Source organism: Erpetoichthys calabaricus, chromosome 10, assembly GCF_900747795.2.
Source record: "Erpetoichthys calabaricus chromosome 10, fErpCal1.3, whole genome shotgun sequence".
Classification (NCBI taxonomy): Eukaryota; Metazoa; Chordata; class Cladistia; order Polypteriformes; family Polypteridae; genus Erpetoichthys; species Erpetoichthys calabaricus.
In genome coordinates this window covers 63,923,737-63,935,438 of record NC_041403.2, presented here as the reverse complement: position 1 = coordinate 63,935,438, position 11,702 = coordinate 63,923,737, and the positions used below count along the sequence as shown (strand labels likewise).

Here is an 11,702-nt window from a genome sequence, read left to right as displayed (position 1 = left end):
TATGGCAACAGTAGCTCTCCACTTCTTTCGTTCCGGGTTTGCGCGTAGTATGAAAACCGTCCCCCCTTTACATTAGTTCCGAAAAGTTAACTTGACTAAATTTTGCAATGATCATGTTTGCTTTATAAATTTAATCACGATATTAAAATATGGTTTTTCATAGCAACTAAAGAAAGGCTGAAAAATACTAGCTTAGAAAAAATAATTTTGACATTCAGTGAAATCGTAACATCAAAAATTACGAACCTCTGAAATAAAACAAAAAAAAAGAACGCGGCTCTGGATCCCCGGAGTTTGGATATGAATTATTCCAGCCTATTACTGCTTGTGTAGATTCTGTTCGTTCTCTTCGTGTCTGTGACTTTTTACTCTTACCATTCCCCCATCCCCAATGTGTCTGTTAAAGTGAATTCTTATTCTAAACTGGCCCGGTGTGAATACGTGTGCTTGTGTGCACGATGGAGTGCTGTGATAAACTGGGACTCCGTCCAGACTACAACATCCCAGCAAAAGATTAAGCGGGTCCAGAAAATGGCAAGGTCGAAAGGTATACTGGCGCGGATGTTGGCACAAGAACTCTAGGTTCAAACGCATTTTTTACTTTTATCTGATTCGACTTCTTCCGTAAAACCTAGCGTCCCAGCTTGGATATTGTGGCAAACGGTTCACGGAGCATGTTATAATCCTTTGCCCTTCATATCAGCCTGGTATATCTGATTAATACAAACTGCTATGTCAGAGTCCTGTTCATTGACTACTATTCAACATTTAACAAAGTGAAAAGCTGACCAGCTGACGCCTCAATTTGGGACTTAGTGAAACATTCTGCAATTGGATTTTAGTCTTCCTAACCAAGAGACTTCATCAAGTGTGGACTTGCAGCACCACAACCTCCATGCTAACCCTCAACATGGCCATTACACTGTGTAATGGGCTGAGTCCCTTCTATACTCCTTGTTCAACTCTTAACTGTGTGACTAGGCTCATCTGCAACTCATTCATTAAATTTCCTGATGACACCACCATTGTCATTCTGTTCACCAACAATAACAAGAGAGCTTACTGAAAAGAGGTCTACTTGCTGAAGCACTGGTGCCAGGACAATAATCCATCCATCCATTTTCCAACCTGCTGAATCCGAACACAGGGTTACGGGGGTCTGCTGGAGCCAATCCCAGCCAACACAAGGCACAAGGCAGGAACCAATCCCGGGCAGGGTGCCAACCCACCACAGGACACACACAAATACACCCACACACCAAGCACACACTAGGGCCAATTTAGACAGGACAATAATCTCACCCTTAATGTCAGTAAAACAAAGGAGGTTGTCATCAGCTTTAGAAAGCAGGAGGCAGACCACAGTCCCATCTACACCAGAGAAGGGTGCCATTGAAAGAGTGAGCAGCTTTGGATTTCTTGGAGTGACCATTACTGATGAACTGAAGTGGGCACAACATCTTTTGGCTGTGGTCAGAAATGCTCATAAGAACCTCTACTTTCTTAGTCATCTGAGACCAGGGCCGGATTTTCCTATAGGCTAACTAGGCTTCAGCCTAGGGCCTCAAGATCAAGAGGGGCCTACATTCAAATTGTTAGCAAAATTTTATTATCTCTCATGTAATTTACAAACTTAAAAATGGAAGGTGAAAGGGCCTCATAAGTGGAATAGCCTAGGGCCTCTTTTCATATAAATCCGGCCCTGTCTGAGACCATTTCTCAATCTGTTCTCACAAACTTCTAAAGGTGCATAGTGGAGTCCATCCTTCCCAAGAGCATAATATTCTCGTATGGCACCTGCTTGGCTCAAGATTGTAAAGCACTGCAGGGTGTGGTAAAGGCAGCACAGAATATTTACAACACTCAGCCACCTTTCCTTTATTTATTTTTACAACACTCACTGCCAAAGACAGACAAACAGATTAACAAAAGACATCAGCCATAATGCACTTCTCACACTTGTCCTTTCTGGCAAACTGTGCTGGACTACTGGCACTCATGCTGGTAAATTCATGGATCGTTTGTACCCACAAATCATAAAATTGCTGAGCAGTAAATAATTAGAACAAATATTGTGTCATAACAGACAGTGTGTATCTATAGTCATGTATATAAAATACTTGCAAATACATACTGTATATATTGTACATAAAATAATATTGTATGTTTTTTATTTAATTTTATTTATATACAATTTTATTTTTGTCAGAAGTTCTAAGGAGACAGGCAAGTAAGAATCTCATTGTAATTCAAACACATGACAACAAACTTGACTTATTAAATTAACTGTTACAGTGTTATGATGACTCTTAAAAGTCACTATACATTGTTTCCATATACACATCAAGTGTTAATTAAACTTTTTTCAAATCCCATAATATAGTAGGTTCTGTTTTATTGTATTAACTTTTTTATTGCTCCCAACTACACTTGGTAATAAATTAATCTAACTTTAGTGTAGGAACAGGAAGAGATTTGGTTAATTAATTATCTGTCTTACCTTCAACAATGCTTGTAATTACACTGCACAACAATTTTTTTGAAAAGTCTTGCTTCCTGAAAAGCTTTTGCTGATTGTGACCGGTACCTACTGGGTATGCACAAATATAGTTTTGGTTTTACTGCATCATGTAGGAACTCTGAGAAATAGACATTTATATGTTTACTGGCAATAATGTATTTAGTCACATTTATGTTTCACATAAGATATTAAATTCAACAGAATTAAAAGTGTTTTGCTCTTGATTTTCTTTTGTATGCAATGTCTGGTGCATCATGTTGCAGTGTCCAACAGTAGTCAGCAAGCAACGGATTCCATTTGCCCTGGTATCGTTTCTCCATCGTAGCAATGTCCTGGTGAAACCTTTCACCGTGTTCATCACTGATAGCACCGAGATTTGCAGGGAAGAAGTCCAAGTGTGAGTGGAGGAAATGAATCTTGAGTGACATGTTGCACTTCATTGTCTTGTATGCTTTGAGAAGTTTGTCTACCAGCTGAATGTAGTTTGGGGCTCTGTAATTGCCCAGAAAATTGTCAACAACGTCTTTGAAGATTTTCCAGGGAATTTGTTCTGGCCCATCTAACAGATCTTCAAACCGCTTGTCACTCATAACATGTCTGATCTGGGGGCCAACAAAAATGCCCTCTTTGATCTTGGCGTCAGATATTCTTGGGAACATCGTCTTAAATAACGAAAACCTTTGCCTTCCTTGTTCAGTGCTTTCACGAAATTCTTCATGAGTCCCAGTTTTATGTGAAGAGGAGGCAAAAATATCTTTGCCAGTTCGACAAGCGATTCATGTGCCACATTTTTCTGTCCTGGAACTAACTTTTTACGGAGTGGCCAGTTCTGTCGAGAATAGTGTGACTCTTTGGCACGGCTGTCCAATTCACAGATGAAACAACAGTACTTTGTATAGCCGAGCTGCAGTCCTAGTAACAGAGCAACGACTGTAAAATCGCCACAGATATTTCAGTTGTACTTGCTATACTGGACGTGCTTCAGCAACAGTTCCATATTCTCATACATTTCTTTCATGTGGGCTGCATAGCCAACAGGTACTGAAGGATAAACATTGCCATTGTGTAGCAGAACAGCTTTCAGGCTTAACATTGACGAATCAATGAAGAGATGCCACTCTTCCGGGTTGTGATCATAACCCAAGGCCGAGAACAATCCTTCATGTCATAACAGAAACAGAGACTGTCGACTTGTGCAAAAAATTTGGTTATATCATGATGTCAGCCTCGAAACACAGAAATTTTTGTACCTGGTGACAGCAAACACCATTCCTGCAGTCTCGAACCCAACAGCTCAGCTTTTGCTTTTGACAGACCTAAATCTCTGACCAAATTGTTCAATTCGGACTGTGTTATCAGTTGTGGCTCGCCTGATAAGCACGGTTCAAAATCTGGGTCAATGTCACTGTCAGTACCCTGCATTGCAGTTTCTTCATCTGGTTCATCTAAGGTCCAGTCCTCTGGTGGTTTCGGAATTGTAAGACTGTCGTCATGTGGCACGGGTCTCATTGCTGAAAGCAGATTAGGATATTCAATTGACTTCTTGTTTTTGGCAGAGAAACCAGACACATTAGTCAAACAGAAGTAACAGTCCGTCACATGGTCTTTCTGTTCTCGCCATATCATCGGAACAGCAAATGACATCATCTTTCGAATGCCTTTGAGCCATGCTCTCAGACTGACAGCACATGTCGCACAGCAAATGTGAGGCGCCCATTCCTTGTCTTAATCACCAATTTTGCAGCCGAAATACAGATGGTAAGCTTTCCTCACAAGAGCAGTCGTCCAACATCTCTGAGGCACAAGTGTATATTCGCCACAGATATAGCAGAATGTATCATGGCTGTTACGACATTGATGAGACATATCACCCGACACCAAAATGTCAAGCTTACTTACTGTTATATTGCTACAGATACTATACTTTACTATACTGATACTATACATACACACTGACTATCTATTGTATATTAACCAAATGAGCAGGATCAATGTATGCAAGCCACCTTTACAGCATGCTGAGACAGCATCAAGCTCATTCAGACCTTCCCAGGATGTCAACTTCCACAGAACAGCTTCCAACCTGGCCTGATTCCATGCCTGGACATGCCCAGGCTGCACAAACCGTTGCTGATATGTCACTTACAGGAGCGAAAATGTTTGGATACAAATAAAAGAAAAAAATCATGACAAAACTGAAGATTTCTCTGAAAACGGTACGTGATGCGTAAATTTTGATGTGATATTCGTGATCAGCACCCAAAATTCTATAAGAAACACCCAACAGTGTTCAAGAAGCAAAAACTTTGTTATGCAGTGTTATTAGATAATTCATTAAGGCTCTTACTTTATATACCTTACCTTTCTCTATTGTAGGAGGCAAGTATCTGACTCTAAGGCCTATAAGAAGATAACTGAAGCACACCAATTTTAAGAAACATAATAATACAATTTATTGATAAATACAAGGATTATAGGATTATAGGAATATGATAACTGCATAAAGACAGGACACAAGACAAACTGATCCAGAAAGTGAAGTGGCAGAGAAAAAAAATGAAGCAAATCGCAGAAGCTGATCACGTGATAGGTAGAGGAAGAATGACAGCTAGAGCATGCACAACCTGCTGATACTCACAACCTACTACACTGTAAAAAAATAATGTTAAAAAAAAGGTGACAGTATTTTTAGGTCTATAAAAATTTTATTTTTATGATAAAAAAATGGCAGCTGGGTTGCCAGAATCTTACCGTAAAAAATAAGGTGACAACATTTTTAGGTCTACAGTATAACTTTGTAGTAAATAACTGTTTTTTCTTTAGAACACATTCCAACAGAAGGGAATGTTTAACCATAACCATAAATCCATGTACTGTAATAAATATGCCAATCAATAAACCATTAGAAAGTATTATGAGGGTCAAAACCCAGTACACAGTTTGCATCAGTAAAGTAACAACAACCAATAGCAAACATGTACCATTTAATTATACACACTGAAAACAATTAAGTGTTTAAGACAGTTACGGCACATTGTCTGGTGGGGAAGTAAAGTTTGCTTTTGTGGCGTATGGCGTTCTACAGGTGTGCCAGCTTATCAAATACAACCCACCATAAATCAGGTTCCATAACCTCAAAAAAACTTCAGCACGCAGGGAAAAATAAGTCTGCTAACTTTGTTTAAGTTTTTATCCCTACTTTTCAAAGGTATGCGGTTCACTAGGAACAATATGGTAAAAGGGGGCGTTTCCTTATGCAAATATCATAACTTTGGTATTACTGAAACAGCACTTTTCTGTTTTACATTTTACAGTTGTTTACCTCCAATATTTAACATTTTTACACTGTAAAATTAACAGAGATTTTTTCAGTGTAATTGTAATGCATCAGTAAATAGTATGTAGCATATTTTGAAGGTAGAAAAATATCGACTTTACAGAACTTGGCTGTAAAAAATAATGAAATGTATTGTTTAAGATATACGAGTAATTTTCAGTAGAACATAAGGTAACTTTCCTTTTTTTCAGAAAAGGTATTTTACTTTCACCATTTACAGTATTTTTACCATTAAATTTACTAACATTTTTTACAGTGTAGGGCTGTAACCTTGACCTTGGGAGGACCAGAGGTCTAGTTTCTAGTACTGTATAATAATATAATGAGCAGAAAATGCAAAAATGAACAACAAACAAAATGTCCAGTGCCACATCCAGCTACTGTATATGTAAAATTGCCCATGATAGTGAGCAATTTATAAAGTGATTGAGTGTGCTTGGACTAAAAAGGTGTAGTTGGCCTCCAAAAATTTGATTTTCATTGCTCCCTTTGGACCCGAGTTCAGCACTGCCTAAGTCAAATGCACAGGAGTGGCGTGTTGCAAGTCAAGTCAAGTCAAGTCAAGTTGGGGAGCATGCACTGGCACAGTGCGTTGCCGCACCCACTACACAACGAAACAACTCGGGATCCCAGTTGGCAACCCCCCAGGCAGACACGCGGTCTAGTCCCACCCTCCGGAAATGACCCGCTATCTGCTGCAGCCAGGTGTTACGTAGGCGACCCCTTGGCCTGGTCCAGCCACTTGGGTCCCCAACAATAAGGATCTTATAAGCCGGATCACCCTCGGGGAAATACGCCACATGGCTGTAGTGCCGTAACTGATGCTCCCTCATAATGCAGGTAACGTGCCTCATTTGGGACTCCATGAGCAACTGCTCATTCGACACAAAGTCAAAACAGCGGTACCCAAGGATTTTTCCGGAGAGACACAGTACCAAAGGAGTCCAGTCTTCGTCTCAGATCACTGGATAGTGTCCCTGTCTCTCAACCATATAGCAAGACAGGAAGCACCAGGACTCTAAAGACTTGGACCTTCGTCCTTTTGCATAGATATCGGGAGCGCCACACACCCCTTTCCAGCAACCTCACGACCCCCCATGCCCTTCCAATCCATCTACTGACTTCATAGGAAGAGTCACCAAAGACATGAATGTTACTGCCAAGGTAAGTAAACCTCTCAACAAGGTCGACACACTCTCCGCAAACAGACACACTGCTGATGGCCGTGCCCAAGAGGTCATTAAAGGCCTGGATGTTGGTTTTTATCCAGGACACTCGCAAGCCCAGACACTCAGACTCCTCACTCAGCCTCTCGAGAGCCCTGATCAGAGCCTCCATTGACTCTGTGAAGATCACAGCATCGTCAGCAAATTCAAGATCCATGAATCTTTCTTCACCAACAGATGCCCCACTGCCTCTGGACCCCACGACCTTGCCCAACACCCAGCCCATACAAGCATTGAACAGAGTAGGAGAAAGAGCACACCCCTGACAAACCCCAGAATCAACTGGGAAAAACACAGAGGTTCTGCCTCCACTCTGAACAGCACTCACAGTACCAAGGTATAGGCTGGCCATGATATCCAGCAACCTCGAGGGGTTGCACTGGAAGCCAATTCATTGAACATATCAAGTCTTATGATTTTATTGTCCAACTGTTTCCCAGACAACTTTTGGTTGTGAGGTTGAAAGCAAGACATGAAAGCAGCCCAGATGGGATACCAGTCTATCTTAAGATACATGCTCACTCTGAAGAAGCTGACCTACCGTAGACTTATTAATTAAAGAGTCACACAAGTTTCTAGTAAGGTCAAATGAAATTGTGTCAATGGATAAAACTTTACTTTTTGCTGGAAGTTAGTCCATAGTCCCTGAAGAGTAAGATAATATTATAACTAGTATCACTGGTTACCTGGTACATTTGCTACTTACAGTGATATGTAAAAAGTGGAAAATGTTGACTTTTTCAACATTTTTGAACAGGCAAACATCACATCTTAGTGCAAACAGGACCTACAGATAAAGGTGATATATCTGAAGAAATGACACATAAAATTGACATGGTGTATTTATTCTCATCATCTAAATTAACAAAAATGCAGATGTATCATGTGGAAAAAGTAAATCAGTTCCCACGTTTATCACCCTTTCAAATCTGTCATATAAGAATCGGGTGTACCAGTTTAGATGCCAATGATTAGAACCTCCTTAGTGAGTGTGCAGGTGGACCCTGTCTTATTTAAACAGCAGATATCTCGGGTCTCGTATTGTCTTTGCTATTGACGTGTGTGGCGTCATCATACCAACATAAACAGGGCTCTCTAAGACCCTCAGAAAGAATGCAGAGGATGTCAGTGAGTCTAGTAAGGGATTTAAAAAGATTAGCAAATTATTTGAAATCAATGATTTCACTGTAAGGAAACTAATCTACAAGTTGTGTAGATTTCAAATGACTGCTATTTTGGCCAGGACTAGCTGGTCCAGCAAAGTCAGACCAAGAGCTGACTATTTAATACGAAACGCAGTCTCCAAGAACCCCAAAATTTCATTGCAGGACCTACAGGTAACTCTTACTAAAGTTAGTGGCAAAATGCCTACATCTATAATCAGAAAATGATTCTGCAAATTTGACTTGCAAGCAAAGAATGCCAGGAAAAAAGCCTTTGTTGTCAAAAATGAACATTAGAGTTGCCACTGAACAAATAGGCAAAGACCAGGCCTTCGGGAACAATGTGCTCTGGACAGATGAACCAAAGAGAGTTATTTGGCCTTAACAACAGTAGACATGTTTGGTGCAAACTGAAAACAGCATTTCAGGAGATGAATTTCATACCAACTGTGAATCATGGTGTTGGAAATGTTATGGTTTGAAGTGGCTTTGCTGTCATAGGGCCAGGGCAGCTTGTAGTCATTGAGTCAACTATGAATTCTACATTCTATCGAAGTGTGCTTAAAGAGAATGTGAGGACATCTGAACCAGAAACTGGCCTTTCTAGAAGATAATGATCTGAAGCACACTAGCAATTGCACCAAGGAATGGCTGAGAAAGAAGAAATTAAGGTTTATGGACTGGCCTAGTCAAAGCCCTGATATGAATTCCATTGAAATGTTTTGGGGGATTTGAAATGGGTAGAAAATGCAATAAAATCCACAAACCTCTTGCAAGTGAAGAAATTTGCATGGAGGAGTGGTCATAATTTTCACTGAGTTGATTTCAGAGACTGGGGGCAGTTATGCAAAACACCAACAAGAAGTAATGTATGCTAAAGGGGCCTGTACCAGCCTCTGGGGTCAAGGGTACTTTTTCCTCATTAGACCATTACATCTGACGATATCTTTGTTGAAAAAGTGACTGAAAAGGGAAATTTTCCCTGTGTTTTTATTGCATGAAAAGAAATCCAAAGAGATGGTCATTGATTTTCAGGAAAATAAAGGCACAGGTCTCATATATGGAAATAACCACTTACAATTCAATAAAAGTGCTTTGGATACAAATTCAAAGTTCTAGAAAATGCTGTTTTTCTTGTGCAAAATGAACAACTTTATTGTGAACTTCCACATTCTCCAAATGTTTTATTTATCAGGACTGCAGAGCATTCTTTCTTTTGGCTTAATCTGAATCTTTGGCAACATGCGTGCCCAAGACAAAGTCAAACTCAAAACTGCCAGTTGGGTTGAGAACCTGGTTCTTAAAAAGCTTTATTGAATCCTCAGTGATCCCACATGCCCATTACATAAGAATCTTAATTATAGTTGATGGCATAAACAAATTCTTACATCAAATAAAAAACTTCCAGATATAAGAGATTAATTGTTCGTCAGATATTAGACTATTTAATAACAGGTAACTGGAAGACACATCTGTCACTGACATAGCAGATTTATATAAGCCACTATGTAGATGGGTGTAACTTTTTTTAGTATATGTATGTATGTATGTATGGTGGTGTGTAGATATATCTAATACTGTATTTCTCTTATCCTTGTCTCGTTATATTTAAAACCTATGTCTATATAAGCTTATTGTTGATTCGTAAATTAAATGAATTTCCCAATACGGGATAATAAAGTTAAAAGTCTCTGTTTGCATTATATGTTGACAATTCAACATATTTAATAGTCGAAAGTTTCCACGGGGTATGCTTACTTTTTAAGACTTTTTTCTTTTTTTTTTTCCAAGTTTGACACAGCTCAGCTCACGATCAGTTTTTCCTCCATATTTCCAGTTTGCAGTCCATCCAACTGAAGCTTTTATCGTTTACCGACTGGAGGGGTCGTTTTCGCCGGAACTCAGGATCGTGAAGCCGTTGCGAGGGGGACGCTTTAACTAGTGCGGACCGCAGAGGCTTCCTGTGGATGGAGGATGGATTGCTTTGGAAACTGATGATTGGACCAGCTCGTAAGTTAAAAATTAAACTTCGTATCGATCTGGTTTTATACTTTAGGGGAGTATTGTGGTTCCGTACATGTTTTAGTAGGTTTTGAAATGCCTCAGTAATGCGTGGAATATTTTGAGCTGATAGCAGTATGTCAGACAAATGTGAAGAAAATATCAGCCCTGGTAGCACTACCTAGTACTGTATACCATTTGTACTGAGTGAATGTCATTCCCGATTGACGTGTTTGGTGAAGTTTTAAAATGTGACTGGTAATGTAATTGCCGTTTGTGTTTGGCATTTCATAGGTCAAACACAGCAAAGACAAACACGATAACATTTATGAGTACGAAACGTTAACTACAGCTGGGCTTGTAGAATGTTAGCTAGTCTCTTTTTCGTAACAGTAAAGTAACATTCTCAAACACAAGGCAAAGTGTTCAGCTGGGAGCTCGACTTACATTTAGAACTGATCTGTCCAAGTAAGCTCTTGTTACTTGCTTATTGCTCTTTTTTATTGCTAGTATCGTGTGCTTTACAGGTGGGGTTCTGCACATTTGCGCTTGTTCAAATATTAGGTTGTGAATGCCGTTATGCATTGAGAGTAAAGCAGCAAATTACACATGACATGTCGTATCAATTATGTTTTTAAAAACCGCTCTGTCTTTGTTTGGAGATACTTCTGACTTAATGTAAATCTAATCAAATATATGTTTGCTTCCAGTATATATGCTGTTGTTACGAAACAGACGGCTTGACTAGTCTAGTTTCGAAACCATAATTCATCTTGTTGTCTTAAAAAGCTTTCTAAGTAATGACTATCTTTCCCCAAGGCTGACAGAGTTTGTTAAAATAATGAGAATACTTTTTTTGTCTGTGAACTTTACAGGTGTGATTCGTAGATAATTTTCTGACAGATTATATGATTTTGCTACTAGTGGCCAGAGAATAAACACATTTGTTATATGGCACATGTTTATACCTATAAGTATCTCTAGGATGATAAACAGATTTAAAAGGGATACAAAAAGAAAGTGAGCAATTCTTTCTAAAAGGTTGTTTAATAGTGTAGAGAAGCTGGAGACTGCTGTCTGTTTGACTTTGTTTATAGTGGAACTGATTTAACATGCGTTTCATTTCAGTTTGCATCAATACTTGGCAGGAACAGTGAGCACCTTAAATGGCTTAGTTTATTCGGAAATCTGTGGGTATACTCCGCTTGAACCAGACTAGGATACTTTCACAGAAAATGCTGATCCTGATAAACTGGAATTAGCATAAAGATGTCACAGTTCAGGGTGTTCATAAGAAATGTAATGGTTTAATTCATGAGGGGGAAGTACATAATAAATGGGAATAGTTATGTCATATATCTGAAATATTAAAATGTGTGCTTCAGTTTAACTTTAAATATTCTCATGCTAAATATTCTCGATTGTAATAGAAATTTGTCATTTTTCGCCCACTG

At 39.2% G+C, this 11,702-nt stretch overlaps 1 protein-coding gene across 1 annotated transcript in view; it reads left to right on the top strand.

Annotated features, from left to right (window-relative positions):
- Window positions 1-10,157: 10,157 nt before the first annotated feature.
- The window catches only part of klhl20 (kelch-like family member 20), a 43,636-nt gene continuing 42,091 nt past the window's right edge, over window positions 10,158-11,702 (top strand). The window contains exon 1 of the mRNA XM_028811323.2: window positions 10,158-10,257. The gene's annotated coding sequence lies outside the window, so the exon portion shown is untranslated. The remainder of the gene's footprint in view (window positions 10,258-11,702) is intronic.